The sequence below is a fragment of the Rhinopithecus roxellana genome, chromosome 3, assembly GCF_007565055.1.
Source record: "Rhinopithecus roxellana isolate Shanxi Qingling chromosome 3, ASM756505v1, whole genome shotgun sequence".
NCBI classification, from domain to species: Eukaryota; Metazoa; Chordata; class Mammalia; order Primates; family Cercopithecidae; genus Rhinopithecus; species Rhinopithecus roxellana.
In genome coordinates this window covers 31,272,373-31,295,419 of record NC_044551.1, presented here as the reverse complement: position 1 = coordinate 31,295,419, position 23,047 = coordinate 31,272,373, and the positions used below count along the sequence as shown (strand labels likewise).

The 23,047-nt window shown below is 43.7% G+C and overlaps 1 protein-coding gene across 3 annotated transcripts in view; it reads right to left on the bottom strand.

Annotated features, from left to right (window-relative positions):
* CYFIP2 (cytoplasmic FMR1 interacting protein 2) overlaps nucleotides 1-13,521 on the bottom strand; it is a 133,686-nt gene extending 120,165 nt beyond the window's left edge. The window contains exon 1 of one of the 3 annotated variants that reach the window (XM_010363413.2): nucleotides 13,413-13,521. The gene's annotated coding sequence lies outside the window, so the exon portion shown is untranslated. Of the gene's footprint in view, nucleotides 1-10,040; nucleotides 10,296-13,023 lie in introns of those variants that run through there. The other 2 variants (XM_030926906.1, XM_030926905.1) reach the window with 2 other exon arrangements.
* Between the last annotated feature and the right edge of the window lie 9,526 nt (nucleotides 13,522-23,047).

Genomic DNA, 23,047 nt, shown 5'->3' with positions numbered 1-23,047 from the left:
CCTTGTAAGGGTGACAATTTATAATAGTGCCTGTCCTCAATGTTTATTTTGATTATATAATTACAACATGTAGAATACTTAACACAGTAGCCAGCAAAGACGTGTCAAAAGACAAAATTACAATAAATTTATAGAATTAATTGCCCTTAATTTGTGATTTATGAATTGAAGCACCTCCTTTCTATACAATAGAATGAAAGCTCCCACTAGGCAATAGCAAAATAGTGGGTTTTGTAATGTGGGAAAAAGGAAACACAACAATAGAAAAATAAATGATTAGTTAACATCAAGTTACTTCAGGTTACTTTTTTGTAAGGGTTAAGGCAGAGGGGATTTGCTTATTATGCTGACTTAGGTGGAGAGTGGCATTTAGCATGAGCGACTCCACTTTGGTTTGGTCTGGTTTTTAAGGGCCTAGTACAGGAGCTTAGTCTTAAACAATGGCCTCCCATACTTTTATTCAATATTAGCTAGTCTGTGGCCTGTTTTCAACAGAGAAGATGAATTAAATACTGCAACAATTCTCCTACCAAAAAAAAGGAAGGTATTATTATTATCACACTAATATCTCACTTCCATAGGTTCTTCATATTGATTTTCTCAATCACAACTATCCTGCAAATTCAATTCAGCAGGTGTAATTTCTGCTGTGTTTCTGAGGACACTGTGTTATGCAGAAGTAAACACTTTTATTCAAGGTCACATGGTCAGCTAGTGGCAGAGGTAGCGTAGAAACAGGATATCTTGACTTCCAGTTCTACCCCTTTTCTTCTAGACCACACCTGGTTTTGTACCTTTTTGAAACGTGCTAAGCACATTTTTTTCCCAGTTTGGCTGCTTTTTACTTCCTCAAGAAGAACACAACTCTGCCAAGCTAAAGATTAGGTAACTGTCACCTTTGTGTTTCATGAACATCAAGAGGCCAGGAAATATTTTCCATGTCTATATGGCTCTCCAGCCAGAGGCTATATAAGTATATATACACACACACACACATACTGCACACACACACATATATATATATACACACACGTGTATACATATATTAGTACAAAGAAAATATATAAATATAAAAATAAAAGGGAGATTTAGATTGTTCCTATTAAAAAAATTTACAGTCATTTGCCTCATAATGATGTTTCAGTCAACAAAGGATCATATATACGATGGTGTTACCGTAAGATTATAATATCATATTTTTACTGTACCTTTTCTATGTTTAGGTACACAAATACTTCCCATTGTGTTGCAAGTGTCTACAGTATTCAGTACAAGAACATGCTGTACAGGTTTGCAGCCCAGGAGCAATAGGCTATACCATATAGCGTAGGTGTGTAGTGGGCTATGCCATCCAGGTTTGTGTAAGTGCACTCTATGATGTTTTCCTGGCCTTAGAATAAAACCCAAATACTGCCACTTCTTCCTCCCATGCCAGGGCAGACATTGCTAATTGGTAATGACTCTATTTCCCACTAAGTCCACAGACAGCTTCAGAATCCTCATGAAATACTGAGCTCCAGGAAGCCACCAGCAATCAGTCTGAGTTTGCCCATGAAATAAAACATAACATGCCCTTTCTGGAGTAGAACCATGCATGTGAAAGCTCCTCAAGGTCAGGGACCATTTTCTTACCTATCACTGAAAATGCAGAGACCTTAGCAGAATGCCGCAAACAGATTAGGCACTGGGGAAGTACTGAATGAAAGAATTCATGCACACACCTCAGTCTCCTGACAACACAGGAGACAGGAGACGACCTGAAGTTGGCCATGTCCTTACTTACAGTTTTTCCATTCTTTCTCCTTCACTATTAATAACACAGATAAGGCCGGACTCGGTGGCTACACAGATAAGGCTGGACTCGGTGGCTCACGCCTGTAACCCCAGCACTTTGGGAGGCCAAGATGGGCAGATCTCCTGAGGTCAGGAGTTTGAGACCAGCCTGGCCAACATGGTGAAACCCCATCTCTAATAAAAAGCCAAAAATTAGCTGGGCACAGTGGTGCGCACCTGTAGTCCCAGCTACTCGGGAGGCTGAGGCAGGAGCATTGCTTGATCCCGGGAGGTAGAGGTTGCAGTGAGCTGAGATGGAGCCACTGCTATATCTGGGTAACAGAGTGAGACTCTGTCTCAAAAACAAAAACAAAACAGCTAATTTAAATCAGCATAGAATACACAGTCACAACCATAAACTGCCAGGATAATTCTTAATATTTTTTGCTAGAGATCCTGTTTTTTGCCAGTTTTTTATTTTAGAAGGAAGCTTTATATCACAATCACAGATAGAAAACCAATATTATATGTCATAAACACAGAGGAGCCATAAAAAACACAGTAATGAACATAAACACAGGTCTGGGTATTATCTGAAAATCATTCCATGTCCACCACTGATACCCACATGAGAGGCATTTTAGTGTGGAGGTGAACTGGATAACTTGAGTTAGAATCTTACCTCTGCCAATACCTAGTTGTGTGACCTTAAGTAGGTGACATAACCTGTCTGAGCCTCACTCTCCTCATTTTGGTATAAGGGATAATGATAGTTTCTATCTCACAGGCTTTGAAAACTAAATGAGTTAATCCATGTAAATGGCTTGGCTGGTAGAAAGTGCTCGATAAAAGTTAGTGCCTCAACAAAACTGAATCTAGAAACATATAAAAAAGATTATGCACCATGAACAAGTGAGATTTATCCCAGGAATGTTAAGATCAGGTTAACATTAACATCAGAATATCAATTAATGTAATAAGCTATACCAATAAAGGTCAGAAACCATATCATCTCAATACACACAGAAAACGCATTAGACAAAATCTCAACACCTTCATGATAAAAACACTCAAAAAACTAGGATTAGAGAATATCCTCAACTTGACAATAAGTGGCTACAAAAAACTTTTAGCTAATATCAGACTTAATGCTTTCCCACTAAGATCAAGAACAAGACAAATAAGCCTGCTCTTAGCACTTCTATTCAACATTGTACCGGCAGTTCTAGCCAAGGTAATTAGGCAAGAAAATTAAATAAAAGACATCTAGATTAGAAATGAAAAAGTAAAACTATTCCTATTTGCAGGTAACATAGCCTTGTATATAGAAAATCTGTGAAAAATCCACTAAAAACTATTAAAGTCATAAACAAGTTCAGCACGTTTGTAGGATACAATATCAGCATACAAAGATCAGTTGTATCTCTATATACCAGCAATGCACAATATGAAAAGAAAATTGAGAAAACAATTCTATTTATAGTAGCATCAAAAATAATACAATACTTAGGAATAAACCTAACAAAATAAGTGCAAAACATACACTCTGAAAGCAATAAAACCTTGTTGAAAAAAATTAAAGAAGACCTAAATAAATAAAAAGATATCCCATGTACATAAGCTGGAAGACTTAATATTGTTAACACGGCAATACTACCCAAACGAATCTACAGATTCAACATAATCTCTATCAAAATCTCAGCTGGCTTATTTGCAGAAATTGACAAGCTGATCCTAAAATTCATATGGAAATTCAAGGGACTCACTCAAGATAACCAAGACAATCTTGTGGGTGGGGGGAACTGAACAAAATTGGAAGACTCACACTTCCTCATTTCAAAACATACTGAAAGCTACAGTAATCAAAATTGTGTGGTGTTACCATGAAGACAGACAATGAACAATGATAAATTAATGGAACTGAACTGAGAATCCAGAAATAAACCCTCACATTTATGGTCAATTGACAAGAGATGTAGAAAGAATATTCTTTTCAACATATGATTCTGGGACAACTGAATACCCACATGCAAAATTTATTTTATGGTGTGAGGTATAAATAATGTAATATATAATAAATTAATTCAAAGATCTATGTAAGAGCTAAAACTATAAAACTCACAAGAGTACATCTTTGTGACCTTGAATTATGTAATAACAAAAACACAAGCAACAAAGTAAAAAATAAACTAAACATCTACATAAAAAAATTTGTGCTTCAAAGGACACCATCAAGAAAGTCCATCCACAGAAGAAAATATTTGCAAATCATGTCTTTGCTAAATATATAAAATATGTAAATAATTCTTGGCTGGGCACAGTGGCTCATGCCTGTAATCCTAGTACTTTGGGAGGCTGATGGGAGAATCGCTTAAGCCAGGAGTTCAAGACCAGCCTGGGCAACAGAGCGATACCTTGTTTGTACAAAAAAAGTTTTTTAATAAAAATAAATTTAAAAATGAATTCTTAAAACTCATTAATAAAGACAACCTGATTTTAAAAATAGGCAAGGAACAGATTTTTCTCCAAAGATATACACATAGCCAATAAGCACACAGAAAGATTAATGTCCTTAGTTATTAGGGAAATGCAAATTGATACAACTTCACGCCCACTAGGATGGCTATAATCAAAAGGACAGACAATAACAAGTGTTGACAAGGATGTGGAGAAACTGGGAACACCGTTGCTAGTGGGAATGCAAGATGGTGCTGCACCTTTGGAAAATCGATTGGTATTTCCTCAAATTTTTAAACACAGAGTTACCATTTGACCCAGCAATTCTACTCCTAGGTATAACCCCAAGTGAAATGGAAATACATGTCCACACAAAAACTTGTACATGGATGTTCATGGCACCATTATTTGTAACAGCTAAAAAGCAGAACTAAAATATGCATCAACTGATAAATAAAATATGGTACAGCCATATGGAATATTTTTCAGCCATAAAAAGGAATTAGGTACTGATATTGATACAACATGAATGAACTTTGACAATATTATGCTAAGTGAAAGAAGCCAGTCATTAAAGACTCTGTATTCTATGGTTGCATTTATTAAACATGCCCAGAACAGGCAAATCTATGGAGACTTACAGTAGACTAGTGGTTGCCTAGGGGTGGGATTGGGTGAAATAGGTGGTGCTGCTAAAGGCCATGAGGTTTCTTTCTGGGGCGTTAAAATGCTCTAAAACTGACTACAATTATGGGTTGTACAATTTTGTGGATATATTACAAACCACTGAACTGGTTTTTTTGTTGTTGTTGTTGTTTTAAGACAGAGTTTTTGCTCTTGTTCCCTAGGCTGGAATGCAATGGTGCGATCTCACTCACTGCAACCTCTACCTCCCGGGTTCAAATGATTCTCCTCCCTCAGCCTCCTGAGTAGCTGGAAAAACAGGCACCCGCCACCATGCCCAGCTAATTTTTGTATTTTTAGTAGAGACGGGGTTTTGCCATGTTGGCCAGGCTGGTCTCAAACTGCTGACCTCAGGTGATCCACTCACCTCGACTTCTCAAAGTGCTGGGGTTACAGGCATGAGCCACCATGCCTGCCCTGAACCGTATCTTTTAAATGAGTGAATTGTACAGTATGCAAACTATATTTCAAGAAAGCTGCTACCAAAAGTTAGTATTTTTATAACTACCTTTTGGGAAACTTTGGGTGTAACATAAGCAGAAGGGGTACAAAGACAGCTGGGGTTGGAGTAGGAGCTTGGGGAGTTTGGGGACTGTAACGCTGCCCCTACAAGCAGAGGCTGTGGAGAGCAAAAACCAATGAGGACAGCAGGGGAGGAAAAGAGCAATAGATACAACCATACGACCCCGCACAGCGGCCCCCTAAACTGCAGGGGTGAACTAGACCATACAGGGCAGGCCCAGCTAGCTTGTTTGTTCCCTCCCCCTGCCCCTGCCCGTTTTGGTTTTTCTGCCATCTGTCAGGTCCTGGGGCTTCCCCCTGCCCCGGGAGTAAAGATTCCTCAGATAATATTATCTGAGGAATAATAATGTTACCACCTGTGAGGTGGGTGGAGTGATAGGTTCTGAGGTTTAGAATGAGAACAAGAAGGGAGTCTAGCTCTCTTTCTACTGATGAGGAAACCGAGGCTTAGAAAAGAGAAGGGACTTGTGCAAGGTCACTGGGCTAATTAGGGGTGGAGCTGGGGTTAACATTGCACTTCCTGAGAAGACAAGGGAAGGCAATAGAATAACTTATATGACACAGAGCTTTAAAAGAAAAGGAGAGGGCCAGGCATGGTGGCTGGCGCCTGTAATCCCAGCACTTTGGGAGGCAGAGGCAGGTGGATCACCTGAGGTCAGGAGTTCGACACTAGCCTGACTAACATGGTGAAACTCCATCTCCACTAAAATTAAAAAATTAGCCAGGTGTCCGGGAGGCGGAGCTTGCAGTGAGCTGAGATCGCGCCATCGCACTCCAGCCTGGGCGACAGAGCAAGACTCTGTCTCAAAAACGAAACAAAACAAAACAAAACAAAAAATTAGCCAGGTGTCATAGCACATGCCTGTAATCCCAGCTACTCGGGAGGCTGAGGCAGGAGAATCGCTTGAACCTGGGAGGCAGAGGTTACAGTGAGCTGAGATCGCACCATTTCACTCCAGCTTGGGGAACAAGAGTGAAACTCCAGCTCAAAATAAATAAATAGATAAATAAAAGAAAAGACAGGTATTGCAACAAAAATTCTGCAGCAAAACGAAAAGCCCTCTAAGAAAGGAAATACAATGAAAGGACATTACTGGTTCTCTGTGATCATCATTTACATATCTTCTTAATAATGTAGACACTTTAAACCCAATTTAGGTTAAAATAGAGCTCTTCCTATCTTGAAAGACAGGGGCAGGGGAGGGAGGGAGATGGTGTAAGAAAGCAAAATCTCGGCCGGGCGCGGTGGCTCAAGCCTGTAATCCCAGCACTTTGGGAGGCCGAGATGGGCGGATCACGAGGTCAGGAGATCGAGACCATCCTGGCTAACACAGTGAAACCCCGTCTCTACTAAAAAAAAAAAAAAAAAAATGCAAAAAAAAAACCTAGCCGGGCGAGGTGGCGGGCGCCTGTAGTCCCAGCTACTTCGGAGGCTGAGGCAGGAGAATGGCGTGAACCCGGGAGGCGGAGCTTGCAGTGAGCTGAGATCGGGCCACTGCACTCCAGCCTAGGTGACAGAGCGAGACTCCGTCTCAACAAACAAAAAAAAAAAAAAAAAAAGAAAGCAAAATCTCCATCCATCACAGCAGGAAGTAAATAGACAACGTGCAAAATAGATAAATCAAGAAATAGCAGTGTAAGCACATATCATTTAGAGATCAGGAGGCAGCTACTAGAAGAAACAGTGAGTTAAAAGCGGCAGCTTCTAGGGGAGGGTGGGTGCTGGATGGTTGTTTTTCATTATAAGCTTTCAATACTATTTGATTTTTTAAAACATGTGTATGTATTGTTTTGATCAAAATTTAATAATTTGCTTTAGAAGACAACCACCCAAAGTCTCCCTGCTAGCAGTTCAGACACCTGGCTGGTACCCAGCACTGACTGCTGTTTCAGTCCCTTGTTGCCTGTCTTCTGGGACCAGAGGCTCCATCACCTACAGCTTCTCTCCACACAGGGGACCTGCAGTCAGAGCAAAGAAGTCAAGTCAGCCTCGACTTGGGCCTCTGGAGAAGGTCTATTTTCCTCGTTGTTTATGAGTAGACAGAGAAAGAGATCTTGGCAGGGGCTAAAGGACTTGCTACTTCATTTGCCGTTCTGCCCAGCTGCTTCCTGTGTTGTTAGGGTTGAGGCGGCCTTTCTGGTGACACCAAACCAGGCAGCTACCAGCGGCTCAGGGGAACGGTCTCACGCTCTCAGGAGAGGAAGTCATGCCACCAAGTGGCTTGCTGATTTGCTCCTGCTGGGGCCCTGGGGCTGTCATATGAGGAACACCAACATGATGCCTATGTGGGGAGAGGAGCTGCCTCTCAGATGCACCTGCTAAAACTCACAAAGCGAAGCCATGCATCTGCTACGGAAACAAAGAGCAGGACTTCAGGTCTGGCCACCAGATCGGAGCACGTGGAACTCAGCTTCATCGACGCGAAACTGCAACTCGAGCATGGCTCAATATGAAGACAAAGGTCCCCAAATCACATTTTCACTCACTCTAAAAGGGCAAATTTCTCTGTCTATAAAATATGGAGGTTAGCCTTGGTTCTCTCTCAACCATGATGTCCTGCCTTGTGAAGGTTATTGCAGGTAACTTGTGCTAATAACAGCTTAAGCACTGAGGTTTGCAAACAAGGTACATTTTATTGTATGTAAGGCAAGGGTTCAAGGTCTCTGTGTGATATTATTGCTTGCATGTTCATCTCTTCCCTTGAGTGGCAGGACTGGAGCAGAGTTGGGGGATTGGCTGTAGGGGGAGCATGTCAATATTGTCCATTTTGTGTACTAAAATAACAACAACAGCAACAAGTTAAGAATCACTGGAGTTGGGCCTCTCTCAGGGGCCTTCCAACTCTAAAGCAAATGACCATGACTACAGTCTAGACATTCCATCCAAAGAGCTTCCTTAAAGACACATGTTAAGGATCATGCAGACCATTCTCTGTGGCCAAGATATACAGGGCATCATAAACCTGTCCAAGGATAGTCTTCCTTTGTGCCTTTGCTCAAACTGTCTCCACTGCCTTATGGACTGTCTTCTTTCCTTCTTAAATCCTACCAATCTACTAAGGCCCAAGTCAAGACATGCCTTTTCCACAAAGGTCTGACCAGCCAAGCCCCATAATGACCTTCATTTCTCTCACTCCACTAGCACTCACAGTCTAGAGTTCACAGTTTTTAACTGCACTACAAACTGCTTTATATTTCATTAATTCTTTGGATTGCTAAGAATGCCAAGGATAGTCACCTTGTCTGAGTTTGACTCACAGCAACCAGCACAGAGAAAGGCACACACCAGGAATTACTTGCTTAATTAATAATTCATGAATGATTTGTTGAATGCATGAGCCAATGACCAAAATTCTTAACTTCTGGTTTAAAAAAATTAACAAGAAAGTTAATATATCACACTTCTCTGAGGTTCCATATTCAAGTCTGCCTTATCAATATAAGAATCTGAGGAGAGTTCTTTAGAGAATCCTTCTATCATATAGTTTCCACTTCAAACCCTAAGAAGCAGGTCCTTATTTCTCTTCCCCAGATGGAAGAATAACAGACTTGGAGATAGGTGGCTGACCTCTAGTTCTGAATTATCTTGTCATTCATATATTGCCAAAACAAATCTTAAAGCATCATATTTTAAAAGCACAAATCAAAAATAGTTCTCAGATATTCCTTAAGAGTTACTGCATGCCTTCTCTGAGGGTCAGCCCTGCAAATTCCCTTTGATCTCAGCCAGGCCTTCAGTGAAGTTAGACAATTCTCTCATTCTTCCCCAGTTGATTTCTTATTCCACCCACAGAGGCAACTGTTCCAAACTCTGAAGTCTCCTGAAGTTTCCTAACCAGTCCATCACCTTGATTTCCTGCAGAGGACCTCACCTCCTGCCTTACTTAGAAAACAGAGACTATAGAACATGGACAGACTAAACACACCTCTGTTTTACCTAGAGATTAAAGCCTGAGAACCATTGCTCTACAATGACCAAATAATGACGCAAACAGAATCAAAAGGCCTACTGATGAAGTCATCACTGGGTCTTTCTCAGGCATCTCGCCAGAAAGTCCTATTTACTTTCCTCTCTCACTGCCTGTATCTGAGTTGCCCAAAGTCTATCAAAATGCCACACAACCAGAATGATCCTGCAAGAAATTCTGCCTGAACTCAAGCTCTGCCTTCTCAAAATAATTTCTTTCAAGAATTTGCACCCTCTGTTGCCAGGGCCCAAGTATGGCTTAAATGGCTGTTTTTTTGAGGTACATCACACACAGTCCTTAGCATAATGGCCATGGCTAGAAAGCCAATATCTAAGCTCTTTGCATCCTGGGAGGCGTCCCGCACCCACTGACTGAATTCTGAAGTGTCTTTGTACAGACCAGGCTATCCAGGGGCCTTGACAGAATCTGTGAATCACAAAATGCCTTTAAGCTTCCCATTGGCTCAACAGTACAGAGAGGCCACAGATCTGTCTTCTTAAAGTGGCACACAATATATAAGTAATAAATTGTTTCTTAAGGAATGGAGGGCATTTACCCAAAAGAGTCACACATTCAGGAGGTTCCTTCTCTATTTCCATGGTCTTTGTTTCTCAGACTGGGATTTACAGACATTACCTCATCCGCAGGCTTCCATAATGACAGGCAGGTAACAGTTGGGCAGGCTGCCTTCCACTGCTCAATTTTGAATGTCAGAGAGGTAGCGGCTGGTTTAAGGGCACACAGCAACTTAGGGATCCTGTGTCCCATGCTCACTGTGCTGCTCTGTCTGTCCTGGAAGCAAAGCATGCCCTCAACATTTTTGGGTGGTTGCAAAATGCGAAATTCTCACAGAGGAAGAGGCCCTTCCTTAACTCTATGTGTTGAAATGTGAGAATGGCCCTGGGCTTCTGCTTGGTGTGTTCCCTCCCACTTCTCCCTGCCTACTCAAGTTCCACCCACGTCTCCTGTGCTACTTAAGAGCACTTTCCACCTGAAGCCTTTCAGTTCATGCCTTACCACTCTTAACTTTCCCTTCCTTTGGCAGGTAAACTTGGGGCTGGGTTTACTGGTCACAGAGACCAGCTTCCCTCAAAAAAGCAAAATTCAGGAAAGCTCTGGAGGGAGAGGGGCTGGTAACAGCCAAGGGTTGATTCCATACATGAGCCAAATTCTTAATGATTATGTAATGAATACATTATAACAATAAATATATAAATATGCTAGTACTTACTACGTGCTAAGCATTCTGCTTGGCACTTTCATGCACCCCTCGGGTAGTAAGAGCATCCAAAGATATTCTAGTTCCTCCCCCGCCCCCATTCACTGCCTAGAAGGCAGCAGCCTGCCCCCCTTCTCCCACCATCTCACTACTGATGCAGGGGCCATCCCCTGGACCCTAGGCATGGCTTTGCTCCTCAGAATGACACGACCAAAGGCCTTTCATAAAGACTCCAGTGAGGTGACTGATGTCTGGCTTCGTCAATTACAAGTGAATAATTAATACTTGCCAGTAAAGAAATAGACTCATTGTTATGGTGGCCACATGGAGGCTACAAAAGGCCATTTTGTGACACTCTTGGTGGACCCCTGGGGCCAACAGAGGTCCAAAGAAGCCGCGTTGAGAGTGTAGTCCAATCCTTAAACGTAGGGACTGGGGCCCGTACTGTTTTCCAGGAGCACTTTTCCGTTAATTAGCTTGTTGCCTATTCATCTCATTCAGTTTTCTGGTCAATGACAGCAGCAGAGGCCCACTGAACATCAGAGAGGGCATGATTTATCAGAGGGGACATGTAGAGTTCTCCCAGGGCCTTTTACCAGCTTTTGAATTCATGTCTACTTCCTTCTCTGGGCCAGCATCTGATTTGAGTAAAATTCTCCAACCCCATTGGGTTGTACATTCGACTCTTGGCCTAATGCCTAAAGCAAGTTTTTCCTTTTTCATTTTTCAGCAGGGACTGAACAAGGCAGCCTTGGGTGCCTACAGAACCGGTCAGAACTGGCCAGGAAATATAATAAAGAAGCTTAGTGAGCAGACAGCTAATGCCCCCAGCCAGAGGCTCAGTGTGCAGAACTATCTAGAGGCACTGACTTTGTAAGCAAACAACACTCTCTTCTTGAGGTCTAATAATTGCCTTGGCAAAGGGTAGCCAATGCCAACGAGGAACCCTGTGTACACAAGTTTCTCATCCTGAAAGTGGACACTGGGTGCTCAAAAAATGCCTTCCGGTGACAGTAACCCCTGACCAGTTAAACAAACATGCACTCATGCACACGCATGCACACACACTCTTACAGCATTCCTGCCCACAGGGCCAAAGCTGCCCTTGCCAAATACAGAGCTGACAGCTGCTAGATATTGTCATTTCAGGGACCTGTTCCCAAAAGAACTACCCAGCTCCCCACCTCCACTTCCAGCCCACTGTTTGAAATTCCACCATTAGCGACAGCAAATATTTCTACAGTGTTTCCCATTAAAGCTTTGTTTCCCATTAAAATGCCTCCATCCTGTTTATTTTCTGGTCAAATGACTTATAAAGCACCTGCTCTGCATCAAATGGGAACTTCTTTTGTATTTAGCTCTTCAAGATAAACACAATCATTGGCTCCTTTCTTGAAAACAATTTCTGACACTGGAGACTGGGGGAAGAGCAGGGCACTGTATGGAAGTGGAGGTGGTAGGCCACCAGGAGGGCCACAGAGAGAGGGTCTAATGGTGGAGAAAGCAACTGTCAAGGCCTTCACAGGCCTGCCCATAGATATGGACCTGATTTTTACCCTCTAAGATCTCAGGGACCCAGGTTGCTGGCACAGCCTGTATCCAAGAGAAAGGTGAGACCCACTGCCCTAACTGGGACACAGACAGGAGGCAGGAAATGGGAACACAGGAACCGACACTCTCCTGATTTGCCCCTCCTGCCAGCAGAACTGCCTCCATCTCCCTGCCCATGCTGAGGGCACAGGCACCTAGGAACTAGCAGAAAAGGATCCTTGTCCCATTCTTGGCCTAGCTGGAAGGACAGCTGAAGGCTCGTCAGGGCTGGTCAATGTTTCCACTGTGCTGGCGAAAGTACGCAAGCAAAGGTCAAAATCAGATTCCCTGTGCTGGGGAGGCACCGGGGGGCTGTCAGTGTCCTTTCTAGCAGGGGGTTCTGGGTACAGAGGGCCATACTTCTGTGGACCATCCCCCATCCCCAAGCAGAGGGCACCTCCTCTTCTTTTGCACATAGGTGGGCTGTTCCTTGGGGTGAGGGGTAGGGTTGTCTTGAAAAGCAGACGCCACGACAGGTAAGCTTCTTCCTGGTTCCTCAGAGCTCAAGAAAAAACAATCTTTTCCCCCAGGAGTCAGCCCACTCATCCCCTTCCCCCATTTCCATCCTGCCCGCGGCCAGCCTGGAGAGCGATGCTAGTGTAGGCCAGAAAGCTTCCAAGCGGGTCAGATCTGCTTCTCTCTCATCAAAGCCCTCCGCCCCCAAACATCGCCGCTGCGCCCCTCGCCCCACCCATCACACGTCCTGTGTGCCCGAGGCGGCTGCCAGACGGGCCCAGGCGGCTCTCGCTGGCCCTGGGGAAGGTGACGGTGGCCACGGAGGCAGAGGCAGGGGCCAGCGCTCTGCAGTACCTGGACCCGAGGATGTTGCCGCCGCCGGGCTCGCGGCCACCGCAGGTGTCTCCTGTCCCTGAGATTAGCACCGCCTCCTCCCGGGCTGGCGGCTCCGGCCCAGGCCGCGCACCTGCTGCTGCGGCTACCCCGCCGCCGAGCCAGAACTCCGCGACGTGCTCGCGCCTCCCGGGCAGAGGGTCCGTGCCGCGGGACGCACCATGGGCCCGAGGAGGAAAGGGGCCGCGTGGGGCCTGAGGCCGGGCCTCGCGCTAGCCCCAGCGCAGCGCCAAGCGCCCCCCGCGGACCGGGAGAGGGGGCGGCCCATCGCGCATCCTCACGGCCTCAACCCCGTCCCCGGCAGCATCCCGGTCCCCGTGCCCGGCCCGAGGCCTGCGAGCGCCGCTTACCTGGCTCTGCGGCGAGTCCAGGGGAGGGGCCCGAGGCTACCGCAGGGCCCCGCGCCGGGGCGCAGGATGCTCTGCCCCGCTCCGCTGCGCGGCGCTCGGCCCCGCCCCGGCCCCGCCGCTCCGCCTGCCGCGGCTCCGCCCCCGCCCAGCGCCCGCCCCTTCTCCGCTGCGGCTGTCACACAAAGGGCAGGAAATGGCTGCGGCGAGGGGCTCTCGGCGCTCCCCGCTGTACCGCCGGCGCGCTCGAGACCTGCCTCTCGGGCTCGGAGGACAGCTCAGCACCCAGGCTTCCTGCCCTGGGGGCGGGAAAGGGAGGGAGGGCTTCTTCCACGGCCTCCATCACTAGGAACCACACCTGCAGCAACCCGAGAACGAGAGCTTCGGCCGCATTCGGATCTCATTGGCCCCACATGATTTCCGAGTGCTCATTTATCAACCCAATCTTTATTGATTACCTATTCCGTTCCATGTACGGTGCCAGGACCTGGGTGTGCACTGGTGTACAAAAGACAGGGTCCCTGCCCCCTTGGAGTTTTATCACCTGCCAGGAGAGACGGATGTATATTAACCCATCTAACGTCCAGTTACAGCCCAAAGTGCTGTGAGGAGAAGTAGCAAGGTCAAGTGACGGAAGATGCAACTGGGGCTAGGGGAGGGGCCTTCCACTAATTGAACCTGGACGCTGATGGGGCTTCTTCGCTCAAGAATAAGTTCTTCCCCTCCCTTCCAGTTCCCTGGAGAAGAGTCCCTGAAGCTACCACCTCATTAACAGGGGCCTGCCTCAACTTCATTCTGGAAGAATTGCCTAACGGACAAATAGGCGACAGGAAGCACTGAGAGGACAGGTACCTTTCTCTTCAAGGCTTATCTGCCGTTTCGGGCTCCTTAAAGAAGCGATTATCTGCCCACCGGTGGCTCACACCTGTAATACCAACACTTTAGGAGGCTGAGGAGAGAGGATTGCTTGAGCTCAGGAATTGGAGACCATCCTGGACAACTCAACGAAACCTCATCTCTACTAAAAATTAAAAAAAAAAAAAAAAAAAAAAAAAAAAAAAAAAAAACCATGGGTGTGGTGGCATGCATCTTTGGTCCCAGCTACTCAGGAGGCTGAGGTGGGAGGATTGCTTGAGCCTAGGAGATTGAGGCTACGGTGAGCTATGATCCTGCTGCTGCACTCCAGACTGGGCGACAGAGTGAGACTGTCTCACATTAAAAAAAAAAAAAAAAAAGAAAGAAAAAGAGAGAGAAAAGAAAGAAAAGACCGAGAAAGAGAGAAAGAAGAGAAAGAGAGAAAAGAAAGAGAGAAAGAAACAATTCTCATTGAGATCCAGCCTGGTAGGCCTTCAGACCAGGCTGAAGTCAGGCTGCACCAAATGCTAACCTTGAGACACCTGAGCAGGTTACTCAACACTCTGCTCCACAGAGGTCACCGTATCTGCAACACAGGGAATGACAATTGCCTTTTATACCTTACAGGGTAAATAATTTGAAAGCGTTTAAGACATTGTGGAGTGTATGTAGACATAAGGAGTGGTTTTCTAGAGTCCACAAATTTATACTTAATCACTCAGCTATTCCTAATAAGGGCAATTTGTGGAGGAGGCCCATTATTCAAGCTCCAGCAAAGGGCTTGTGGAAGCCTTTGCTTGCCCTTACTGATCTCACCTTGCTTCCCAAGTGCTCAGAATCCATGAATCCTTGTGGTTTGATCTTAAATCACTAATTCCAATTCAAATTGCTATTTCAGAAAAAAAAAATGACATATATATATATACATACATTTCTGTCCCTGGTTCTGTGTGAAAAGCTGTGGGAGTGTTTGTGGAGGATGGGTTTAAAAACAGAACCGAGGTTTCCTTTTTAAAAAATGTTTCATTTTCCACCGTGATCCTTGGGATTCCAAGTTCAATGATTACAAATACTTTACAATGAGATTCCCAATCAGTCAGGTTTTCATTCTAAGGGGCACATTATTTCAGATGGTATCGTTTTTTGGAAGACATATTTCTCCCTGTTGTTCCTTTGCTGTCTTTTCACCTTCAGGAACAAGTTGCCTAAAAACAGAAAAGACTATTACATGTATATTTGGTTAGATCTTAAGCAAAAATAACTCCCTGACCTCTGAGTTCTACTTGTGTAAAAAGGAGAGCAGTATGGTCTTTTGAAGCCACTGTGTTGGAAATCCGGAGGCTTGTCTTTTGGTCCTAGTTTTGCAACTAACAGAAGAATAATCTTAAGCAAGGAGCCTCACCTCTGTTTCCCCACCTATTAAATGAAGTAGGTTGGATGCACTCCAACATCCTTCTGAATGTGGAAAATTACATGAGTTAAAACAAAGGGCATGCCCCTCCCAGGCTTAAGGCACTTCCCTAGCTCCCCACTGCCCCCCGATGAAGCCCAGACTCTCTCCCGTGGCTGGAGAGGGTCTTCAAGAGCTGGCAGCTATCTCTCCCTGTGAACAAGCTTGCTGTGCTTCAGTTAAAAGGAACAGCTTTTAGTTCCTCAAACTTGCTGTGTTCTTTGTTGTGCTTGACATTCGTACATGCAAGGCTTCTTGAATGGCACTTTCTGTGCCGACATTCCCCCCCTCCACATTCCACACTTTTTCCCAGTTTACCTGATGAAGTTCGGTTCATCTTTCTGGTATCCCTTTAGATGCTGCTTCCTCCAAGATTCCTACATGTCTGGGTTAGCTTGAGATTGGTTGTCTATGTGCCCTTAGCTGCCTGGGCTCCCTCTATCATCCCACGTATAATCTGCGATATAATTGTCAATACACTTGCCTGTATTCCACCATGAGACCATAAAATCTAAGGGAGCAGGGATATGTCTGTCTTGCTTTCCCATTGCATCCTCGGAGCCTGGTACTTAGCAGGAGTTCAGTAAAAATGGATGGAATGAACACCCATAGATGACATTTTTAAACTTTGCCACTGAAATGTATAGCTATCTGTCTACTGCCTTCAGATTTCCTTCACATCCAACCCCAAGCTTTGCCATCAGCAATGAAATGGTAGAGGATATCAATAAGAATTGCTTTGGTACTTGCAAAGCTGTGGCCCATGTGTCATCCATGTGGCAACATTGGCTTGTGTTTTAGAAAAGCTTCAAGTTATAATTCCAGCACTTTGGGAGGCCGAGGCAGGTAGATTGCCTGAGGTCAGGAGTTCGAGCCCAGCCTGGCCAACATAGTGAAACCCTGTTTCTACTAAAAGTACAAAAAATTAGCTGGGCATGGTGGTGGGCGCCTGTAATCCCAGCTACTCAGCAGGGTGAGGCAGGAGAATTGCTTGAACCCGGGAGGTAGAGGTTGTGGTGAGCCAAGATCACGCCATTACACTTCAGCCTGGGCAACAAGAGCGAAACTCCGTCTCAAAAAAAAAAAAAAAATGTTTAAAACTATCAGGAGACCCTGCTTTATAGACACCAGTAATGAAGTATCTGGAATGGGCATGAAGGGAAAACGTAAATAATAATAATAACACAATAATGGCTAACATTTACCAAGTACATTATCTCATATAATTTTTCACAATTTTTCTATGAGGAAAATATAATCATTTTTCCCATTTTTATAGTTGAGGCAATTAAGGTTTAATAATTTGCCTGAGGTAGTGAAGTCAAACCCATGCTTTTTACCACAATCTCATACAGCCTCACTTTCCCTCTTCCAAGCTAAGTCCATGTATTTACTAATATGCTCCCTTATTCAAAAAACATATTAAATGTAAGTTACATAATTAAATGTAACACATTATGTTAAAAAATTAAAAATCAGCAAGAAATTGTTTAAAAGGAAGGCAAAGAGTACAAAGATGAGATGGACAATCAAATGTACCAAACTGTAAACAAAACAACAAAAATCAATCACAAGTCTACCTGCTATGAACTTGCTAACATTTGGTTCCAAGTATTTATGTGGGTGGCAGGAAAAGAGAAACGTGATGGTCAGTTACAGAATTTACATTGGCCATTCTGTAGATAGAACCTGACCACTTGCCCAAAATTGCCTCATTTTATAGGCAGGGGAATCGCTTGCACCCAGGAGGTGGAGGTTGCAGTGAGCCAAGATGGTGCAGCTGCATTCCAGCCTGGGCAACAGAGCAAAACACTGTCTCAAAACAAAACAAAGCAAAACAAAAAAGTACATCCTTTAGATTCTTGTGAAGGTTATATGAAATGATAATGTAACACACTAAGCAGTTTGGTACATAATAAATGCTCAGAAATGGGATTATTATTATGATTTTCTTTTTGAGATGGAGTCTCACTCTGTCGCCCAGGCTGGAGTACAGTGGCGTGATCTTGGCTCACTGCAACCTCCATCTCCCAGGTTCAGGTGATTCTCCTGCCTCAGCCTCCCGAGTAGCTGGGATTATGGGTGTGTGCCCCCACACCTGGCTAATTTTTGTATTTTTAGCAGAGATAGAGTTTCACCACATTAGCCGGGCTGGTCTTGAACTCCTGATCTCAGGCAATCCTCCCGTCTCAGTCTCCCAAAGTGCTGGGATTACAGGTGTGTGCCACCACACCTGGCCTGTGGCCATCTCTTGTTGCTATTGTGGTGAACTCAAGTGTTGCCAGTATCCACTTCAAGTGTTGTGTGATGCTAATTATCTCTGAGTGAGCAATTCATCTCTGCAGTTAATTGGATATCAGAGTAAAATGTGATATCTCCTGGTTCTCATGATAAAACATTTTTCATCATGTTTAGTGTAATACAGAAAACCTTGAATAACACCATGGAACCCACGTGAAGTGACACTAGTGATGCTGAAAGTGTTCCCAAAAAGCAGAGAAAAGTCATGACATTACAAGAAAATAACTGAATTGCTTGATATATAGCATAGATTGAGGTCTGCAGCTGCAGTTGTCCATCATTTTAAGATGAATGAATTTAGCACAAGGACCACTGTAGAAAGAAAGAAAGAAAGAGAGGGAGGGAGGGAGGGGGAGAGAGACAGAGAGAGAGAGAGGCAGGGGGAGAGAGAGAGAGAGAGAGAGAGAAAGAAAAGAAAAGAAAAAGAAAAGAGAAAAGAAAAGAAAAAAGAAAGAAAGAAAAAATAAATTCATGAAGCAGTAGCTGCAGCTCCCAGCAGGTATGAAAACCTTGCACTTTTGGTGAAATACCATTTTAGTTCATATTGAAAATGCAGGTTTTAGGTGGGTGCATTGCTATAAAGATTGCTATAAGAAAGATGTACCCATAGACTCTAATATGAGTCAGGAAAAAGTGAAGTCATTGTATGATAACTTAAGGCAAAAGAAAGGTGAAGGATCTAAAGCCGAATAATTTAATGCCAGCAAAGATGGTCTGATAATTTTAGAAAGAGGTTTGGCTTAAAAAATGTCAAGATAACAGGAGAAGCAGCTTCTGCCGACCAAGAGGCAGCAGATGAATTATCAGATGCCATTGACAAAATCATGGAGGGGAAAGGATAACTAATTGCCTGAACAGGTTTTTAATTTGAATGAAAGTACCCTATTCTGGGGGGAAAAAAAAGCCACAAAGAACATTGATTAATAAGGAAAAGAAGCGATCACCAGGATTTAAGATAGGAAAGGATAGGCGAACTCTGCTCTTTTGTGCAAATGCAGTCAGGCTTATCATCGGGACTGCCCTTACCTATAAAGCTGCTAATTCCTAAGCCTTGAAAGGAAATGTTAAACACCAGCTGCCAGTCTTTTGGTTGTACAACAAGAAGGCCTGGACAATGAGAACTCTTTCTGGATTAGTTCCATCCATGTTTTGTCCCTGAAGTCAGGAAGTACCTTGCCACTAAGAGTCTGCCTTTCAAGGTTCTTTTGATATTGGAGGATGACTCTTGGTTATCTAGAACCCCATGAGTTCAACACTGAAGGCATCAGAGTGGTCTACTTGCCCCCAAAAACATCTCTAATCCAGCCTCTATATCAGGGGGTCATAAGGGCCTTTAATTCTCATTATATATGATACTCTTTGGAAAAGATTGTCAACGCTGTGAAAGAGAACCCTGATAGAACATCAAGAAATTCTAGAAGGATTACACTTTGAAGATGCCATCTTTGTGACAGAAAAAGCTATGAAAGCCATCAAGCCCAAAACAACAAGTTCCTGCTGGAGAAAACTGTGTTCAGATGTTGTGCATAACTTCACAGGATTTACGGCAGAGCCAATCAAGAAAATCATGAAAGAGATTGAGCATATGGGGAAAAGGTGGGTGAGAGGTCTGTGTGAAGGGTCTCAAGATATGAATCTTGGAGAAATCAAGAGCCAATAGATGCCACTCCAGAGGGATTGACAGAAGATGACAACTTGATGGAGATGAATCAGTACCAGACAATGAGGAAGAAGAGGTAAAAGAGGCAATATCAGAAAACAAATTGATGTTAGACAATCTGGCAACGGGTTTTGGTTACTCAAGATGACTTTTGACTTCTGTTGTCACATGGACCCTTCCATGATGTGGGCACTGAAACTAAGGCAAATAGTGAAAGAAGGATTTGTATTATACAGAAACATTTTTAGAGAAATGAGAAGGCAAAAAGTCAGACAGAAGTTATGATGTATTTCTGTAAAGTTACATTGAGTGTACCTGCCTCTCCTGCCTCTGCTTCTACCTCCTCCACCTTTTCTGCTTCTATTACTCTTGAGATAGCAAAACCAACTCTCCTTTTCCTCCTTCTCCTCAACCTTCTCAATGTGAAGACGATGAGGATGAAGACCTTTATGATGATCCACCTCCATTTAATGAATACTAAATATATTTTCTCTTCCATTTGATATTCTAAATAACATTTTCTTTTCTGCAACTATTTTGTTTGTTATAAGAATACAGTATATAATAAATGTAATACATACAAAATATGTGTTAATCAACAGTTCACATTATCAATAAGGCTTACAGTCAACAGTAGGCTATTAGCAGTTAAGTTTTTGGAACATTAAAAATTATACATGGATTTTCGACAGTGAAAGGGGTTGGGATCACTAACCTCCATGTTGTTCAAGGTCAACTGTGCTTGACTCCTTCAGTTGTCTCTCATGTGATTGTGGCCAGCACTTGGTTTGGGCCTCAAGGGTCCTAGACCTATCATGAAAACAATGCAGGGAAAGAAGTTGGAATAAGATGCATTTTTATGCCTGCTAATTTCTCCATCTGAAATGTCCTTCCAGACCCTCTCCTTCCTGGGAACTCTCGTTTACCCTTCAATGCACATCTCAAACTTCACTTCCCCTGTGAGGCCCTTCCTGATCCCTTAGGTATGTTTACTTAATTCTCTGTGCTCTTGCTGTACTGTGACTGTAGCTACATTGCATAACCTACAACAGCTCTTTGCAATTATAGTTGGTTCTTCTTATTCAGTAATTATGTTCTATAAAGTTGCCATGAATACTGAACCATTGCTTCTAGGAGAAATAAAGGGTTAGGTTCCTGCAAGCCCCTGTTCACCACACTTTTGTCAACTGATCAATACATAACCTTGTTTTATGCATGTTTCTGCTAAAAAAAACCTTATTTAATGTATATTATTGATTTATTAACATTGAACTCACAATCAACAGTACTATAACTCATACGTTATTAAACTTATCGAAGTAACAGCTTTCTTGCAGTTAGGAACACTAGACAGCATGTCAGCACTACATTTTAGGGGGCGTTTTATTTATTTATTTATTTATTTATTTATCTTTTAGATGAAGTCTTGCTCTGTCACCCAGGCTGGAGCACAGTGGCAGGATCTCATCTCACTGCAACCTCCACCTCCCAGGTTCAAGCGATTCTCCTGCCTCAGCTTCCCAAATAGCTGCGACTACAGACATGCACCACCACACCCAACTAATTTTTGTATTTTTTTTAGTAGAGATGGGGTTTCACTATATGTTGGCCAGGCTGGTCTCAAATTCCTGACCTCAGGTGATCCACCCGCCTTAGCCTCTCAAAGTGCTGGGATTACAGGCGTGAGCCACCATGCCTGGCTGGGGGCCATTTTAAACAGCAAAATCACCAGAAAAAAAGTACAGAAATGCAGAAAATGTGTCACTAAATAGACTGAGAAAAGCCACTTGTTTGTAGCATGAGAGCTGAACACCACTCTGTTTGACCTCAGTTGGGAATGTGTATATGGAGCAACGCAAAATTTTCACTGCTCCACCCTTGGCTGTGTCATGAATGACTGCAGGAAAAGCCTCCAGGATTGATTTTAGGGTTCTAAACAAATTTTATCCAGTAGACAAACTTACCAATACAGAATCTACGAGTAATGAGAATCGATTGCTTTTGTTTATGTGTTGAACTTTTTCACTAGGCTGAGTCCTCTTATAGGAAGGATGGTGTCTGTACTAGGTATCTTCTCTTTGTCTCTCCAGATCCACTCCACTCTCTCACCCTGCACTCCGGTCCTGGAGACTGACCTCTATGGACTACGCTACTAGGGCCTCCTTGTCCTCTGCCTTCAGTGGGATTTGACCAATAGAAGACCCAGTTAACGGGAGGAAGGAAGGAGAGTGAGGCAGGGTATTGATGCCCCTGGCTTCCTCCCTGTGATGTTGCCTTGGGTTTCCTCTGTCCCTTACTAAAGGTCTTCTCCTTTAAGGCAGCACTCTCCAATATTCTCCTTCCATATTTAAATGACCACTCCTGCTCATCATCCCTTCGGGCCTAGGGGGTGATAACTACTTGTTTCAAGCTACTCAAGCTGCTATAACGAAATACCTTAGACTGGGTAATTTATAAACCACAGAAATTTATTTCTCACAGTGCTGGGGACTGGGAAGCTTAAGGCCATGGTGCCAACAGATTCAGTATCTGGTCAGGGTTCGCTTTCTGCTCCATAGATGACATCTTGTTGCTGTGTTCTCATATGGCAGAAGGGTAAAGGGCAGAAAGGGATTAACTCCTCAAACATTTTCCTAAGGGCAGTAATCTCATTCATAAGCGCAGAGCCCTCACGACCTGATCACCTCCTACAGGCCTCACCACTTAATACTATTGCACTGGAGATTGTTTCAATAGGAATTTTGGAGGAGCACAAACATTCAAACCATAGCACGAGTGCTCAGCTATTGTTTTCCTCTGTACCACTTTCTAAGGTTCTCCCAAACTGACCCACACAGGTTTAAATAGTCCTTTGTGAAAAAGTTCTCCTCGAGTTATACTAATTTGATTGTGACTTGCTTGGTCCCTAACTGATAAGATATCTTAGTCATCTTTTTAGATCATGTACCTAACAAAGAGCCATAGTAGGTGAATAGTAAACATTTATGAAATAAATAAATGACCTCTAAAACTCCTTCTACCACTCATTGTCTGTATGATTCTGTTATCCTACAAGCCGACTATACATTGTACCTTAGGGAGAATCTCAAAGTCATTGCAGACACATTGTTACACAACCATACACACCCCTAGTGCTGGTACCAAGGAGTGGCTCTGGGAAGTGAGCCTCAGTGCACCAAAATTTCAGCACCTTCCCCATTAAAGCCCACGCAAATTAATATCTATTCTAAAGTAAAACCATGTGCTTACTGTTCAAATGCAGCTTCCACCCCTAACCCTCTCTTCCTGACCAGGCCACCTTCCCAAGCCCTCTAATTGGGAATCTGGAGCTGTTTCCGCACCTGATGATGCACACACTCCCTGTCTTGCTGA